We start from the raw sequence: 18864 nt of genomic DNA on the forward strand, positions 1-18864 counted from the left end.
GTCAGCACCCCGTGGGGAGTGAGGCTCTGGGGCCCCATCTCCTGTCCAGTGGTTCGTGGCCACATGCCTCCTCCAGTTTCTCCCAGGTGTGTCCATCTCTCCAAGGGGACCCCTCTCTGACTATAGATGGGGAGGGGGCCCAGCTCCCAATCATATCAACCAACAATGACACTGAGAGACCCCAGTATGACCAGCACGACTATTCTTGTCCAAAGAGAATTAACAGACATACCCAACTTCATTAATTTGATGATGCAGAATAAATTAATATTTATGATTTTTTCATATATGTGCAACAGCTAGATCCACAGCACATTTGCTGATCTGTTTATATGCCACATGCTTACAGTCATTGCATCGTGAAGCTAATGATGGAAAATAAGCATTTAAAAAATTCCATGTTCTGGGCTTCCCTGGTGGCGCAGTGGTTGAGAGTCCGCCTGCCGATGCAGGGGACGCGGGTTCGTGCCCCGGTCCGGGAAGATCCCACATGTCGCGGAGTGGGTGGGCCCGTGAGCCATGGCCGCTGACCCTGCGCGTCCGGAGCCTGTGCTCCGCAACGGGGGAGGCCACAACAGTGAGAGGCCCACGTACAGCAAAAAAAAAAAAAAAAAAAAAAAAAAAAAAAAAAAAAATTCCATGTTCGATGGTGTCCTAGAGACAGTTCCTGCTCTTTTATAGCCTTTTCCCACACTTTTTAGCTTTTCTGATTTTGAGCATCACTTAATTAAAGCTGACATAGTTTTATATGTAATTTTATATATAGTTCTATATTTTGTAACGTAATATTAAAATTCTTTTACATTTTACTGATGACTACATTGGTAGATTTTTAAATATGTGTATGTTTCATTTTGGAAAGTGTTGCTTTCTGAGAAATTGAACAATTAGTGTCTATCACTAACTGTGCTCACAGTACAGGGCGTGGTCGTGGATGTTCATGGACTGACAGTGACCAGCCATCAGCCCAGGGCCCCAGCATCACTTCCACCCAGAGCTGGACTTTGACCAGGAGCAGCAGGGGGCGCTGTTGGTCTCCCCAGGGTCTGCAAAATGGGCGCCCCCCTGCTGTGTGACCCCCCCAAACTCCCAGGTCTGGGGCGTTGGGGCCTGTGTGTGTGATGGGGACTCAGCAGTGTGTCCTCTCTGTGCTGGGCAGGGTTCCTGCTCACAGGTCACTGTGGGTTCCGGTCACTGCTTCCTCCTGCTTCCTCCCAGGGGTCAAACTCTGAGTCTCACCCATCTCACCCCAATTTCCTAAACTCACCCATCTCACCCCAATTCCCTAAACTCACCCATCAAAGGAAGGGAGTCGAAAGAGATCCTGTCGGTACTTTAGAAAAGCAATGACCACAACACAACAGGACTGAAAAAGGGGCTCTGAGGCCATGAGGGACAGTGTGGGACAATCCTGAGATGGCCCCTCCCCACTGGAAAACTGCTCAAGACTCCAGGGGGTCTGGCCACCCGTGTGCTCACTGGGCCACGCTGACCTGCCAGGAACCAGGGGTCACCAGGAGCCAGGCACCTCCCCCTGGTCCCTCCTTCTCCCTGTGGGCACCCAGGGCAGGGAGGCCAGGAGCACAGACAGTAGGTCTATGTGCAGATGTGACTCTGCCGCATGTGGATCTGGGGGATAGAAAGGGACTTTGGGGAGCACGGTCCCTACACCAGCGCTGAGGGCTCCGTGTCTGAGGCTTCACCGTGACCTGGGCGCCCCTCCTGTTCACCTCCTCTCTCCCCACATGGGGGGACGACGTCACCTGGGGGTGGGCCGGGGACCCCCAGCTCTGCTCTTCAGCCCTCTCTCCTGCACAGGGAGCAGGGTCCTGCTCTCAGCCTCCTCTCTGTCCCCTCACAGCGACCGCGTCCCCGGGACAGATGGCCACACTCTCCTGCCCTGGAAACAGCAACAACGTTGGCAGCGAGGGGGCAGCTTGTGCAGCAACAACCTGGCTGGGTCCCCAAAGTCCTGACCCGCAGGAGTCACAACCGGCGCCCAGGGTCTCAGAGAGGTTCTTGGGCTCCAGGTCAGGCGGCGGGGCCTCCCTGAGCATCTCTGGGCTCCAGGCCGAGGCCGAGGCTGATTATTCCTGCTCAGCCTGGGACGGCAGGCCGGCTCCTCACCCGGTGCTTCCTGCCAGGTGGGTGGTGAGCCCCGAGCCCTGAGCTCCCGGCTTCACCGGGCACGTGGGGCTCACAGAGTACCAGTTACTGTCCCCGGACAAGACCGGGCTGGGTTCCCACGGACACTGATGGGTGCGATGCCGGTTATTAAAAGTAATAATGTCAGTGAATGGAGCTGAGGCTGTATAAACATATGCATCTTCACATGCACTAAGACTTAGCAAAAACAGGATTTCAGGGTTTAATTAAGGGAATAATCTTTTCCCTGACTTTTCTTTCTGTTCCATTTGAAGGAGCTGGAGTCACAAGCTCAGAGGGTCCACTTCCCTGACCTCGAGTGAGCGTTCACCAGCCTCACCAGGAGCCACCCTCTCCCTTCTTCTGACCTTGGCACATGCCCTCTGGCCCGAGGGCTCTGCCTGTCTCTGCAGGGGGATCACCTGACTCCTCCCTCACATTCCTGCTGACCCATTACAGCTTTGTTCAGGCTCCTTTGTCCCCACCCCTGAGCACAACCCAACCTGCACACAGGACACGTCACCATGTGTGTGGCCTGCTGCTCCCTGTCACTGTCCTTTCATACACACGTGCCATGTTTGCACAGCAGGCAGGGCTGGGCTGTGGGGCTACAGTTCACAGAGATGCACATTTTGGAAATATGGTCAGTTTCCATGGAGACGAGAGTCCCAGGGTGAGAGTATTCCTGTCTCCAGGGTGGACCTGGAAAGGCCCCGTCACCCGACTCTCCTGGGAGTAACATCAGCAAAGCCTGCTGTACAATGGGACACTCTGCAAGGGGGCTGGGACATCCCAGTGGCTGGAGGAGGTGCCTGTGGCCAGCAGGGGGCGCAGTGCAGAGTCCCAGAGAGGGGGCTGGGCCAGACAGCGGGGAAACGACTCAGGGCTCCAGAGCGCTGGGCAAACTGTCCTCCCTGATGTGGGACCCTCCTTCCTGTGAGGCCCGGTCACCCAGGAGCTCCTGGTGGCCTCCCTGACCACAGGGTTCAGATTCGGGTCACCTCCTCCGAGTCCTCTGTGGAGTCTTTGCCACGTCTGGGTCAGGGAGGGGCTGTTAGAAGGTGAGGAGTCAGAAGGTGTCTCCAAGGAGGAGCGGGGCTCCTGGGAGCGTCTGTGCCGACGGTGAGACAAGCGTGGGGGGCAGAGGCCCCATAGGGTAACCTGTGTGCACTTAAGCATGTGTGAAGAGTGTGTATTAGCATATTACAAATGTGTTGTTTGATTCTATTTTATGTGGATTTGCTATTATTGGTGTTAAATTTATTTTTTAATGTCTTAATATAAAACACAAGTTGTATATTTGAAAAAATGACTTTTAGATTCAGTATCGATTTACTAAACCAGTATAAATATTTCTTCGTTGACATTTTTTTTGGAACATTTGGATCGATATTCATTGATAGTGGTTTGTCAGTGTTCCTCTTTGGTGTTCAATTTATGTGCTGTATGTATAACTGTTTTAACTGCTATCTCAAAAGAACTAAGAAATTTTACATCTTTTTCAATGTTTTGTAATAAATACACAATGCAAATCTATTGGAACCATATGATTGCTGAAGATTTCTTAGCTATTCCCAATAAAATGTATATATCATATCTTTCAGCAGAAATTCAATAATAATTTTTTTACTTTGGAAAGTAGTGCATTTACGTATTTTCTCAAATAGAGCCAATGTTGTATCTTCATTGAAAAGCATGCATTTTAATCTCTTCTTTCCTACCAGTTATGTGTTATTTTTTCCATTTTCCACATGTTACAGCTGGCGGCACTGTGGGACTGCCCTGGGGTCCCTCACAGCTCAGGGAGGACCTTTCACTCCAGGAGCTGGGCCTGGGGGCGGGGCCTGTGCTCCCTGTTGAGGACTCAGCAGTGTGTCCTCTCTGGCTGGCAGAGGCCCCTGAGCAGGGACCTGCGTGGTCTCAGCAGGTGCTTCCTCTCAGGGGGTCCCAAGGGGGAAGCTGCCCTCCATCCCCTTGAGTCTGGGCTGTGAGCTGAGCTCCAGCACCAGGGCTCAGGGAGGGGCTGGGTGGGCCCTGGGTAGACACCCATTTGCATGGGAGCCCCTCCTCTGGCAGAGGCTAGGGGAGAAAAGGAGGCCTGGGGCAGCCCAGCCCCACTGTGGGGACCGGGGGGCTGTGAGCACCATGGCCTGGACTCCTCTCCTGCTCGTGTTCCTCTCTCTCTGCACAGGTAAGATAGGCCTCAGAGACCAGGGCCCATCCCAGCCTGAGGAATTCCTTCTGGCTCAGGTCCCCAAGTAGCTGCCTCCTGTCCCTTCTCCTCATCTGATGTGTCTGTGTCTGCAGGGTGCCTCTCCCAGCCTGTGCTGACTCAGCCTCCCTCCCTCTCTGCATCTCCTGGAGCATCAGCCAGACTCACCTGCACCCTGAGCAGTGGGTACATTGTTGGCGACTACCACATAGTCTGGTACCAGCAGAAGCCAGGGAGCTCTCCCCGGTACCTCCTGAGGTTCAAGTCAGACTCTGATAAGCACCAGGGCTCTGGGGTCCCCAGCTGCTTCTCTGGATCCAAAGATGCCTCGGCCAACTCAGGGCTCCTGCTCGTCTCTGCGCTGCAGCCCGAGGACGAGGCTGACTATTACTGTGCTACAGTTCACGGCAACACTGGTACTTACACTGTGCTCCAGACCCACAGGGAAGTGAGACTAAAAGCTCCCCTGTGCCCTCCCCCTGAGACAGTCACTGCTGCTCTGCCTGGACCACGTCTAACTCAGGGTGACCTTCTGTTGTCACTTCTGAATATCCTGAGAATGACAAATCTGACCCTGTCATATGCTCTTCCTCCCCTCAAATCTGAGACTGACCCATTGCTCTGATACCTCAGCCGGCTCATGTTTTCACAGACAAAACTTCCATGCTCAGAGATAAAAATCTCCAAGTGGGGACTTCCCTGGTGGTGCAGTGGTTGAGAATCTGCCTGCCAATGCAGGGGACACGGGTTTGAGCCCTGTTCTTGGTAGATCCCACATGCCATGGAGCAACTAAGCCCGTGTGCCACAACTATTGAGCCTGTGCTTTAGAGCCTGTGAGCCACAACTACTGAGCCCACGGGCCACAACTACTGAGGCCCACGTGCCTAGAGCCCATGCTCCGCAACAAGAGAAGCCACCGCAATGAGAAGCCCGTGCACCGCAATGAAGAGTAGCCCCCGCTTGCCACAACTAGAGAAAGCCCACGCGCAGCAACGAAGACCCAACAACGAAGACCCAATGCAGCCAAAAAAAAAAAAAAAAAAAAAAAATCTTCCAGTGGAGATGTTATGAGTGGCAGAGAGAGGTTGGTTCTGGCCCTGCCTCACTCAGACTCCTTTTTCACTTGATAATAAATAAAATTTCATAGGATACCTGTTGTGTCATTTTATTAAAATGTCCTTGATAAAAATACAGTATTTACAAAGATAAATATAGTATTTCAGAAATGTTACACTTGTCAATGCAAAATTAAAATAGAACACAGGTTTTCCTTCAGTTAAATTCATGCACTAGGGCTTCCCTGGTGGTGCAGTGGTTGAGTCCACCTGCCGATTGAGGGGACACGGGTTCATGCCCCGGTCCCACATGCCGCGGAGCGGCTAGGCCCGTGAGCCATGGCCGCTGAGCCTGCACGTCCGGAGCCTGTGCTCCGCAATGGGAGAGACCACAGCAGTGAGAGGCCCACGTACAGCAAAAAAAAAAAAAAAAAAAATCTTGCACTAATTTTAAGTAATGACCTTACATTTTGGCAACGCATTTTGGTAAATTGAAAATCTCACAGTCACACACCATCTGTGTAACACACACACGCAGTGCTGGGCAAACTTCAGTCAGGCTGTTCTCTTCCAACCAAACACTCCCCTAACTATGTCTTTTCAAACCCACTATTGGGGCTCTGTTGATCCTAACAGCCCCACGTATCAGGCTCCCTGGGAACAGATGCTGCTCAAAGCCCTTCAGAGTCTCAATAAAAACTGCCAAGAACATCACTAGGCCCTGTTCACTGCAGCCTGTGACGTGTGCCTGCAAGAGAGATTCCCAGGAGGAAGTCACTTCGTAAGACACGACACGGGGGACGGTGGGTCTCGTGTGTGGAGAGCTTCACACACAATAAAGAATGAGGCGTTTAGGCTCTCCCCACACCCTCACCCCCTCCACAGAGAGGAGCTCCCTCCTCCTCAGGGCTGAGGGGACACACAGAGGAAGGGGGGCTCTGGCCACCAGGGACAAGTCACACAGAGGAGGGGACCTGCTGTCCTGCACAGAAGGGGATGGGCCTCCACGGGGCCAGCACTGCTCTCACTTGATCCTGATCTAAGAGGAATTTGGGTCACAGACGCCCCCTCAATCCTGACCCCTGGGCAGCCAAGGGCGCTGTGGACAGACTCACCCTGAGGGGTCTGAGGGGAGCCCACAGATGGCTCTGAGGTCACGGGGGACACTGAAGGGGCACCTGGAATGGCCCTAAGGTGGGGACAGTGCACAGAGCAGGGGGCAGGAGCTGACCCTGAGGGGCTCTGGTCACCAGGGCACACGGTGTGTGTTTCAGGGCCTGGACACCAAGGGGCGCGCGGGGGCCATTCCTGAGGGTCTGAGAGCTGGGACCAGCCCCCCAGCACTGCCTGGTGGTCTCTGCTCAGGGCTGCCTGCTGTGACCTCCCACCCCTGGGCCCCACCCAGCCCCGCCCCTGCCCACCCCCTGGCCACACTCAGCACGGGGACCTGACCCAGGGCCCAGGGAGGGACCAGAGAGCTGGTGGGGGGGGTGTCATTTGCATGAATGGACACTCCCTCTCTCAGAGTATGAAGAGGGGAAGGAGAGACTTGGGGACGCTCTGCTTCAGCTGTGGGGACACAGAAGGCAGGACCCCGTTACCATGTCCACCATGGCCTGGTCCCCTCTGCTCCTCACCCTGGTCGCTCACTGCACAGGTGACTGGATGCGGGGACAGGGGAAGGGACCCCGGGAAGACCATGGGCCCTGCTTCCTGCTCTTGTGTCTGGACCCCAGAATCACCATCTCTGTCTCTTCCACTTGCAGGATCCTGGGCCCAGGCTGTGCTGACTCAGCCGCGCTCTGTGTCTGGGGCCCTGGGCCAGAGGGTCACCATCTCTTGCACTGGAAGCAGCAGCAACATCGGGAGCAATTATGTGAGCTGGTACCAACAACTCCCAGGCTCGGCCCCCAAAACCTTGATTTATGATGACAATAAACGACCCTCAGGGATCCCTGATCGCTTCTCTGGCTCCAAGTCTGGCAACTCGGGCTCCCTGACCATCACTGGGCTCCAGGCTGAGGACGAGGCTGATTATTACTGCCAGTCTTATGATGACAGCCTGGATGGTCACACAGTGTGCAAGCCAGGGGGGAAGTGAGACAAAAACCTGCTGTCCCCCCAGCACTGGGGCTCCCGGGGCAGAACCATCCTCTACCAAGTCAGCTGCTTCCGTTGTTTGTTTGGCCTAAAACTGGGGTCTGAGACCCACACCAGGGAACTTGGTCCAGAAAATCTGTTTACATCTTAATTCTGTACCCTGCCCCCTCTGCCGCCCAGGCTTTTCCTAGGCAGCAAAACTGTCCAATTTTTCTCAAATTGAGCAGAATCCCTGGATGCCAGGGTAAGGTGCCCTGGCGACAGAGTCCATGATGGGTTAGGTCAGAACCAGGGGCCAGAGTCCAGCTGTGTCTGAATCAGGACACATCAGACTGTCCAGTACGTATCCTGGGACCAGCAGCTCCCAGGATTGGGCCCCAAGCTCCTCATCTCTGATGCTAGTGGGGGACAGACAGTGGTCCCTGATCAGTTCCCTGGTCCCAAGTCTGGCATTTGGCCTCCTTAGCCATCACTGGGCTGAGCTGATACCAGCCTGCTTCTCCCGCCTTTCCTGTGACAGCCTCTCAGGCTCACCCAGAGCTCCAGGTGAGCAGTAACCGAGACCAGGACTCTTTTCTCATCTGCGGGAGGTGGGGCCACCAGCAGCTTCCTGCTCAGGCTCTGGCTGGAGCTTCTGTTGCTGCTTCTGCTGCCGCCCTGGGTCCACGTTCATCCCTGGGGGCCTGCTGGGGTGTGGAGCCTCCTCTTTCCCCTCGGTCCTCAAAGCCCCTTCAGCAGCCCATTCCTAGGAGGGGTCTCAAAGGAAACAGAAAGGCCATGTGCCCATCGCTGGGGATGCAGCATTCTTTGCCCTGAAGCTCAGGGGCTGAGGTGGGGGGTCGGTGGAGGTCATCTCCGACCTGAACTCTGACTCGGGAACCCTGAGCCTCCATCATTGGGGTCATCTGCCAATTCCCAGGAGTTTCTAGGGCTATGACCCCCTCTCATCAGCCCTCAGGATGAACGGCTGTGCTTTGCTCACAGGGGAGATTTCTTCGGACACTTTTGCACTGACACCGGAGCATCTAAGGTGCATCACACATTTGGGTCTTTTGGAACAACTACCTCTCCATGCCCCTCAGTGATCCAACCATTGATTCTTCCTGTTTAATTGCGGTGTCTAACACTTGCTGAACGGTGCTGAATAATAATGGAGCTAAAAGTCACATTGGCTGCTCCTGATTTGTGGCGTTTCCACAAATTATCATCATCAGGCCCAATCAGAGGACAGTGGGTGCTCTTACCATGTATGTTTCACAAATCCCTACATAAGTTCTTGATACATTAATGATGTTTTTCTCAAACTGAAAAGAAAAAGTGTTTTATGCTTTTCCTTTCCCCCATAATTAGTGGAAGCAGCGCTGGGCCATTTCAGTTCCTTAGATGGTCACACCAGGGCCGCCCTTTTGTGTGGCTCATCTTACTGTCTACGGACGGCAGACCCCACCTCAATATTCCCACCTGCTCCATTGCTTGTTACCTGCCTTACAAACAGGAAAAACAACTCTTATCACAACCCCATACCAGGCTCTAACTAGGATCTTCCACAGTGTTATGAGGAGTAATGACCTACAAAAATTTCTTGGTTTTCTAGTTACTAAAAATGAAGAAGCAAAAGGATATTTTTAAAAATGCCATTCATGAGGGCATCAAAAAGAATAAAATACTTAGGACTAGGATTAGCCGAGTAGGTGAGAAGCTTACAAACTGAGCCAGAAGGAGTTCCTCAGGCTGGGAAGGGCCCTGGTCTCTGAGGCCTGTCTTACCTGTGCAGAGAGAGGAGCATGAGAAGAGCAGGGGTCCAGGCCATGGTGCTCACAGCCGCTGCTCACGACACAGAGCTGGGGCTGGGCTGCCCCACTCCTCTCTTATGCCTCCCCACTGGCGCCACAGAGGAGGGGCTGTCACGCAAATGTGTCCCCACCCACTGCCTCTCCCCCATGACCCCTGACAGGGTCTGGGGCCCTTGCAATTTTTCTTTTTGCAGAGAAAAATTAAAGCAGATGAAGATAAGGGAAAGGAGACCCGTGTTCATAGATTGGATGACTTCTTACTGTGAAGGTGTCGATCAATCCTGCCCAGTTGATCTGCGCGTTCAAAGCAACCCCATCATATGTCCGCGGACACTCGGGGATGTGGCCTGTCCTGTGGGGTGATGTACTCTAGGCGTCATGAACGTTGGGAGATCTTGGAGTCTCTGACCTGTGCTTCCTTAACACTCTGACATCTCAGGGTCTTTGCGGGGACCCGGGGTTCAGACCCTAGAGTGTCCTCCGGGATCACCTTCACCCCTGCTGGCCTGGCTCCCCCGCTCCAGGGACCCGGCCCCTGTCCTCGATCCCCATCCTCCCCCTGTGTCTGGTACGTGGGAGACAGTCCTTAAATATCCTCTAGAGAATGAATGGCTGGCTGGCTGGATGAATGAATGATGCAGCTAAGTCCCCCATCGGGTGGTGACTTACAGCCCCTGTGTCCTTCCTCTAGCGGAGGACATGAGTCCCTTGTCCTGAGTTTTACTAACATGTTTCCAGGCTTTCCTACCATGGGTCTCTATGTGACAAATGTGCACACACCCACCCCCCAGTCCCAACCCCTGCCCTTGCAGCTGCCCTCACCTGTGTCAGTCGGGCATCCACCTGACATCTGGACCACCCGTTTCTGTCCCACGGCCTGGGGTCAGCTGGTCACCACCCTGTGTCCCTCCTCAGGCCACGTGCCATGTCACCCCTTCCTGTTTCCTCTGTGTCCTGTTCGTCCAGTCTCCCCAAATGTCCCCTGGCTGGGTCTCTCTGTCCCAAGTTCTGTCCTAGAGTTTTACTCAGAGCTCGGTCTCTATCTGGCCCCACTGAGGACCAGCACCGCCGGGATCGAAGATCTCCCAGCACACGGGGAGGTGGCAGGACGGCCCGAGGGGGTCCCTGATGGGTGCCCAGGCCCTGCTCCATCCCCAGCCCTGCGCCCCAGGGTGTGTGCAGTCTCCTCCCTGACTTGCTCTGGAAGGACCAGCGTCCCCTCCTTCTGGGTCCTCCTCTGTGAGCGTCCTTGTCCCCTGGAGCTCCTGCTCACAGCACCAGGGCCAGCCCGCCTCCTCTGAGCCCCCGCGTGGGCAGATCCGCTGTGCTCCCTGTTCCCTGAGTCCGGTCCTCAGCTCCGCAGCTGTTCCCACGCCCTCCTGGATCAGGATGTCGCGTGTGCCTCCCGCTAGACCGCCGCCCGCAGAGCAGGGACCCGAATCAGTGAGGCTACACCAGGACCACACCTGCCTCGTGCCCCGTAGGGAGGAGTCACGTGTGGGAAACGCAGGGGTCAGGGACACAGGTGACCGTGAGATTGTGGACCAGAGCGAGAGGAGGAGAGGTTGGCCCTGGGACCAGCAGGGGGCGCTGTGCGGCCATCTCTGGTGGATTGGGCAGGACAGGGGCGCCCAGCTGGGCAGACCTCCTCTGCCGGAGGCCCAGGGCAGGGCCCTCTGCTTCCTTTGGGGAGGGGGCAGCTGTGTCCTCTCTGGGCCTGGCCGAGTCCCCTGCACGTGGCCCGTGTGTGGTCCTGGAAGCTGCCTCCTCCCCGCCCCGACTCATGGGGGAAACTAGTGCATCAGGCAGGTTCCCTGGGTCCAAGGGCCCCAGACCTGTCAGGTGTCATGGGGGAGAGGCAGTGGGTGGGGACACATTTGCGTGACAGCCCCTCCTCTGTGGCGCCAGTGGGGAGGCATAAGAGAGGAGTGGGGCAGCCCAGCCCCAGCTCTGTGTCGTGAGCAGTGGCTGTGATCACCATGGCCTGGACTCCTGCCCTCCTCATGCTCCCCTCTCTCTGCACAGGTAAGACAGGCCTCAGAGACCAGGGCCCATCCCAGCCTGAGGAATTCCTTCTGGCTCAGGTCGCCGAGTAGCTGCCTCCTGTCCCTTCTCCTCATCTGATGTGTCTGTGTCTGCAGGGTGCCTCTCCCAGCCTGTGCTGACTCAGCTGCCCTCCCTCTCTGCATCTCTGGGAGCATCAGCCAGCCTCACCTGCACCCTGAGCAGTGGGTACATTGTTGGCGGCTACCACATATTCTGGTACCAGCAGAAGCCAGGGAGCTCTCCCCGGTACCTCCTGAGGTTCAAGTCAGACTCTGATAAGCACCAGGGTCCCCAGATGCTTCTCTGGGTCCAAAGATGCCTCGGCCAACGCAGGGCTCCTGCTCATCTCTGGGCTGCAGCCCGAGGACGAGGCTGACTCTTACTGTCAAGTGTATACAAGTGGTGCTGAGCACCGTGACAGAGACAGATGGCGAATGGGACAAAAACCCTGGGCCCCTCGTTTCCAAGCTTTGACACGTTTATTGAGGTAGTTAATAGCTTTACTGATAAGATCAACAGAACATTTCTGATGTAGACCGGTGCCACACTAGAACTCTCTACTGTCTATGGAAAATGTCTGTGACAACTCTAGAAAGTTTAAACGAACATACTAAAATTTATACCAAAACTGATCATTGAAAAATGACAGTCACTTACATGCAGAATTCAGGACATGTTTCCAATAGTAAAGAGCAATGGAACAGAAGGTGAAACCCATCCCGAGGGCAATCCATGGTACCACACATTTCCTAGGAAAGATGTGCGTGTGTGTGTGTGTGTGTGTGTGTGCGTGTGTGTGTGTGTAGAGAGAGAGAGACAGAGAGACAGAGACAGAGACAGAGAGAGACAGAGAGTAACCCCGTGCTCATCCTGGCCCCCAGGCTGTGCTTTCAGCCTCCAAATGAGAAGGCCAACTGCAAACATAAGGCGTTTACATGTCTCTACTGCAAGAGTGAGATTTCACCAGAGATCAGTGTCAGCGCGGCAGGAACCAGCAATGAACCTGAATGTAGAGACTGCGTGGTGTGAATGTGTGGCTTTGAAAACAAAATGGCATCAATGGGTCAAACATGGATGTAGCCTTGGGACCTCTGTAGACGGGCACTCAGACATTTTTTTAAGTGTTGTATTCCTTCATTTTTTCAGAGTCCAGCAAAGTATCCATGTTGGTAACAGAATTCTGATGGTTCACCCCAGTTGGAAATGTATGTATTTCTTGTAAAGAAATAGTAGAAGGAATTTTAAGAGGCTTTTTTTGGACATTGTATCACTATGGATCCCAAAATAAGTCTCCTTGTCCCTTATGAGAGCTTTCTGAATCATGATGTTAATTTCAAAATAAACTGTGCCAAAAACCTTAGAACGGGAGAAGAATAAAGTTTTATAAAATTTCTCGGTACCATAAAATGTGCTTGAAATGTTACACTCCTTTTAAAAGTTTTCCAGCTTAGTAATTCCAGAATCTTCCCTTGTGTTGAATTTAAAGGTGAGAGAGTTTGCGTGGCCATTTCACCCTTTTTGAAGTGATTTTCCTTCAATAATCAGTATATAAACGTCATGATGCAGTGACCCACAGCGTGGCTCTAGCCAACTGTCAAAAAGATGCTCACTGAACGTGCATCTTTCAATCTGTGTTACTGCAGTTTCACATTCTGACTCCCATTTTGTTTCAAACAATTCACCAGTGTAGATGTACGACCCATGGAGGGAAATGGATTCAGTATTTGTTTATTTTCATACCAACATCACCATGGGAAATTACCCGTCGGGTATTTTTTTCACTTACTAGAATTTCATTTTAGCCACACCAATAGATACGTAGGGGCATTTCATTGTTGTTGTAATACACATTCCCTAATGAGAAACGATGCTGAGCCTCCTTTCCTGTGCTGATTTGCCACCTGCATGTTTGGTTGGCTGAACTATCCAATCTTGAGAGGCTGACTTCCTTTCCCCGCTCCCTCTGCCCATAGACAGAGGTGGGGACCAGTCTCATACACCAGGTCTGACACGGACCCCTCTTTCACTGTCTATTTCTCCACCACAGGCATCCTTCAGGTCCTCAGGTGCTCTTGTTGGCTGATCTGATTCCAGGTTAGTCCTGAGACTGAAACCGTGTACAAGCCCCTGTGTCCACGTCTTTTGAAGTAAAATGCTGACTCAGGAGTGAATGATTGGGAAACATGAAGATGGAGAGACAAAGAATAGCTGTTGGGCTGGGGAACTGGGATCAATTTAGACTATAATTCTGCCACATCGCAGAATCACCAAACTCCCAGTTCCTGCAGAATCACCGAAATCCCAGTTCCCTGAAAGATGAAGGTAGATAGAGGCCTGACACACATTCCTAAGTTGTTTGTACAGGAAGCAGAGCCCCACCAGATGAAAACTGCTGACCACAAGCACATAGACCCTAGACCGGTTGGAACCAGAAGGTTGATGATGCTTGAAACGTCACCTTGATGCCAACCTGTCCGAGAATTGTCCACGAGCTGATTATGCCCTGATCCTTGAACACTATAAAACTCCTCCCTATAAAACTACCCCCTCCAGGGTGGGTCACACAGTCTTGAGGGCATTAGCCCGCTGTGGCCTCCTTGCCTGGCAAAGCAATAAAAGCGACTCTTTTTTACTTCACCCAAAACTCTGTCTCCGCGTTTCTATTTGTCACTGGTGAACAGAGGCCGAGTTTCAGCAGCAAGACGTTGGCTCAAGACAAGTCGTCTGCTGTGTGTCACAGACCTTGTCTCCAGGGTCCAGAGTCCTGCACGGGGCGGAGGGAGTCCCCAGCCTCTCCCCAGCGCCCCCGTCCATACCCCCCCTGGGCCCATCACACCAGATGCCTCTTCTGGGGTCCTCGCTTTTCTGCGTCTGCAGAGATGTTCTCATTCTCTTCCCCCTTGAGGATCCCCCATAAAGTGAGGATTGACGTGACTCAGGATGCAGCCTGAGTGGGAGGCAAACTATGCTTCTCACCTTCCAAGGCTCTCTTCACCCTGGGCAGGTGGCCCAGACTCCCCTCTGCCCCCCTGGCTCCACCATCTCTACTTGGTCACCAGCTGTTACCTGTACTAGTCACAGTCTGCAGCTAGTCCCTCAGTGGGGAGACCTCTGCCATCACTTCTGCACCAGCACCGGCCTGTCTGAGGCTGAAATGTCCTTTTGGATCTTTAGGAAGAACTGCTGGTCCTTCCCATCAATGCTACGTCCTCACCATTGACATCATTTCATTCACTGACTTTCTACTACTTGCAGAATAATTGAATAATAATGGAGCTAAAGGTCACCTTCGCCTGTTCCTGATCTTTAACCACCCTAAAATCCTGGCTTAAGGACTAGTTATCTGTGTGTGTGTGAGATAGTGTGTATTATCATATTATAAAGGTATCTGTCTGTTTGTATTTTTATGTGGATTTTTTAAGGAATTGCTGTTAGGGTCAAAGTTTCTTTCGTGATCATTTAAGACAATAATATATTGTATTATTATTGGTATTATATTAAAGTATTTCATAATAGGGAACCCAACTTGTATCATGGGAGTAAAAGTATCAATTTATTAATCTAGTAAGAAATCTCTGTTCATATTTTATTTAGAACATTTTCATCAATATTTAATGTTACTATTCTGTAATAGTTTTGTGTAAGGAGTCAGGTGCTTTCATCACTGTTATATGTTTTCTATAAGAACTAGGAAATTGTATATTTTTTCAAACTTTGTGAAAAAATATGAAGCAAATAAGTCGGAACCATCTGATCTCTGAAGTTCTGTTCAATGTTTCCTGTGAAACTATCTGTATCTTACGTCATTCTTTGGAGCAGTTCCATAAAATTTTCTATTTTCTAAGGAAATCGGTCTGTTACTCATGTTATATCTGATGCAGACAATGTTGTACCTTACTAGGCAATGATGCATTTTAGAGGTGTTTTTACTATACATTTTCTGGGATTCTTTTTCCCACATAAAACCAGCAGGGTGAGCTGTGGGACTGCCCTGGATCCCTGCACAGCTGCTCAGGGAGGATCGTTCACTCCAGGAGCTGGGTCTGGGGGCGGGACCTGTGCTCCCTGTTGAGGACTCAGCAGTGTGTACTCTCTGGCTGGCAGAGGCCCCTGAGCAGGGACCTGCGTGGTCTCAGCAGGTGCTTCCTCCCAGGGGGTCCCAAGGGGGAAGCCACCCTCCATCCCCTTGAGTCTGGGCTGTGAGCTGAGCTCCAGCACCAGGGCTCATGGAGGGGCTGGGTGGGCCCTGGGTAGACACCCATTTGCATGGGAGCCCCTCCTCTGGCAGAGGCTAGGGGAGAAAAGGAGGCCTGGGGCAGCCCAGCCCCACTGTGGGGACCGGGGGGCTGTGAGCACCATGGCCTGGACTCCTCTCCTGCTCGTGTTCCTCTCTCACTGCACAGGGAGGGCCAGGCCGCGGGGACCAGGTCTCAGTCCCCAGCCTGCATCAGCCCGTGTGGCTCAGACCCCTGGAATCTTTCCTCCAGCTCCTGCCCCATCTCCCCCCTGTGTCTGTGTCTGCAGGTTCCATCTCCCAGCCTGTGCTGACTCAGCCTCCCTCCCTCTCTGCATCTCTGGGAGCATCAGCCAGACTCACCTGCACCCTGAGCAGTGGGTACAGTGTTGCCAGCTATGTTATAACCTGGTACCAGCAGAAGCCAGGGAGGTCTCCCTGGTACCTCCTGTCCTACAACTCAGACTCCATTAAGGACCAGGGCTCCAGGGTCCCCAGCCACTTCTCTGGATCCAAAGAGGCCTCAGCCAATGCAGGGCTTCTACTCATCTCGGCTGCAGCCCAAGGACGAGGCTGACCATTACTGTGCAATCTGGTACAACAGTGCTCCTCACAGAGACGCAGGCAGATGGGAAAGTGGAACAAGAACCTTAGCCTGTGAGAACCTTTTTCATGACAACTTTTAAATTTCACATTAAATTGTATATATACAAAGTGTACTTGGAAGTACATTCTGGTTTGTAATGGATCTACTCCCAATTCTTAATTCAACCCTTCTTAGTTTCCTGAAAACTTAGAACAAAAATAAAACAAAATAATTCATGATGGCACTGAAATACTGCCTGCTTATCCATGTGTAAGCAACCAGAGAGGTAGATCTGGCCTTTCTTCTTACTATAAAGAAATGAGTCATTCCTCGTTTTATCTTCAGCAGAGCCCGGGGACCAGCCCAGCAGGTGGACCGTCCACTAAAGCGTGGACTCTGCTCCTTGAGGGTCAGAGCAGAGAACTTGAGGTGTCAGGGGTACAGCTGACACCTGTCAGGACCCAGGGGACTCCCGGGAGTGGGTCCTCTTGAGCCGACAGGTGCTGGCTGTGTCCTCCTCTCCTCTCTACCCCACTGGAGGATTTCCAACACTGCAGGGTGGGGGTGGGGCTGGGGACCGTCAGGAGCAGGGACTCCCCAATACATGCCTGTGCCCCTCCCCCTGTGACGCTCCTGATGAGCCCAGATCCGAGAGCACCTTCTCCTGCACAGGGAGCAGCAGGGACATGGGGGTTATCATGGCAACGGTGGCAAGAGATCCCAGACAGAGCCCCTACCTTTGTGACCCGGGACACAGGTGAGTGACGTTGGGGGTTCAGCGCTATTCTCTGGCTCCTGGCTTGTCCGCACGGCCTCCTTGGTCACCTCTGGGCTCCGCCCTGATGAGGAGGCTGGTTATCACATATCTAATCACTACCCACCACCACAAGGGACTCCTGTGCTCTGGGGAAGTGAGATAAAAATCTGCCCTCCACACCCCTGTCTGACCCTGACTGTGACCGACGCCAGCTCAGCTTTGGCCTCTGCTGTCACTTGTGCTGTTGAATCCCGAGACTCATGCTTTCATTCTGGTCCATCTTTATGGCGTCAGTGAAAATGTCTCTATTCCTTACTGGTCTCTCAGTACAAACACAACGACTGTGGGCCCAGATACGAATGATCCACCACAGGTACGGGGCAGGATGACGAGGAAGCAGAGGTCCAGCATCTGTGCCCTGGGAGACCCAGGGGGCCTCTGCCAACCCCCTGCATGTCCCTCTCCTGGTCCAGGCTCTGTGCTCCTGCCCTGAACCCTGACACCTAAGCAAGCTGGGTTCCCCCCTTTCCTGGAGCTTTCACTCTGAGGAGCTCCTCGTCTCCAGGTCCTGGGAGACCCTCCCCATTAAGGACACGGCTTTCAGACCCGTCACTTGCTTACTTTCTCCTCTTTCGCTTCATGACCTGTCATACCTTTCCCCCTCTGGTCCTTTGTTTGGGGTGATATTGGATAAATATCACTATTTTGGACACAGACCTTATATACCCACCCCTATTAAATCTATGGAGTTTAACAAATGAACTTGACCCGGATCCAATAAGTTCAGGTAACAGGACATAAGGGTTTCTAAGTCCAGCAATGCAGGGGGAAGCCCTGGAAAGGATGAGAGTGCCTTTAAGTCACAATCTTTTTTTTTGGTTTTTTTGTGGTACACGGGCCTCTCACTGCTGTGGCCTCTCCCATTGTGGAGCACAGCCTCTGGACGCGCAGGCTCAGCGGCCATGGCTCACGGGCCCAGCCGCTCCGCGGCATGTGAGATCTTCCCGGAGCAGGGCACGAACCCGTGTCCCCTGCATTGGCAGGCGGACTCTCAACCACTGTGCCACCAGGGAAGCCCTATAGTCACAATCTTTATATCAAACATTTTACTGAGAAAGATTATGAAACTAGACTAAAAATATCTTAAATATATCAGAGTCGCAAATAAATACTGTCAGTATCATTCAGCGGTTAATGAGACCCATGGAAGTAATCAAGAAAAAGACACGTTTTCCGCGAGAACATCATATTCTCACAGCAAAGGCAGAAATGAGAACAGAGACGTGCAATCAGGGCTGGGACGCTACCTGGAGACCTTACAAACACAACAGCAACCACATATCAACCTGGGAAGGTGACTCAGACAGAATCATGACCAGGTATGACCCACGGGTACTCTGGGAATTTTAAGCCTGACACTTGGTTCAAGGTGGTTATGTTCTGGTAATGAATCCGGGAGCAGGTCAGATCAAACTCAGACATCAGGGAATCCTGAAATTCCTGGCACATCAGCATTCCATTGAGGGGTATGGAGGTCATTAGTGACCTGGAGAAATTAATATCTCAGCCCCAAACTACACAGAGGGGATGCATTCTACTGCCCTGAATGGTGACATCAGAAAGATCCAGCTGCCAGTGTCAGAAAGCCCTTCCAGGAGGCTGCATGTGTGAACTGGGGAGGATGTGGGTCTGAGTCCAGCAGCGGGCACTGCAGGCCTGGTCCTGAGAGCTCAGGGTCCTGGGCCAGGCAGGCTGGGAACACCCTCCACAGGCTCTTGCCCATGTGGGCAGCAGTGTCCTCACTGGAGGGTGACTTTCTTGCACCTGGGCCCCAAGGGGACATGAGGGCTCTCAGTTCTGAGTGACACGCTGGCCTCTTATTTCCTCTCCTCCGTCATGCGGTCAGTGCCCAGACCTGCCGTTCAGGCAAAGACA

General features: G+C 52.9%; 1 gene segment (V, D, J or C); it reads left to right on the forward strand.

Moving 5' to 3' along the window:
- The first annotated feature begins 4290 nt into the window (after window positions 1-4290).
- On the forward strand, window positions 4291-6864 carry LOC309831005 (putative non-functional immunoglobulin lambda variable 5-48). The segment is given in 3 exons: window positions 4291-4336; window positions 4453-4773; window positions 6779-6864.
- The last annotated feature ends 12000 nt before the right edge of the window (window positions 6865-18864 follow it).

Source organism: Grampus griseus (genome assembly GCF_964374135.1).
Source record: "Grampus griseus genome assembly, chromosome: 12".
NCBI lineage: Eukaryota > Metazoa > Chordata > Mammalia > Artiodactyla > Delphinidae > Grampus > Grampus griseus.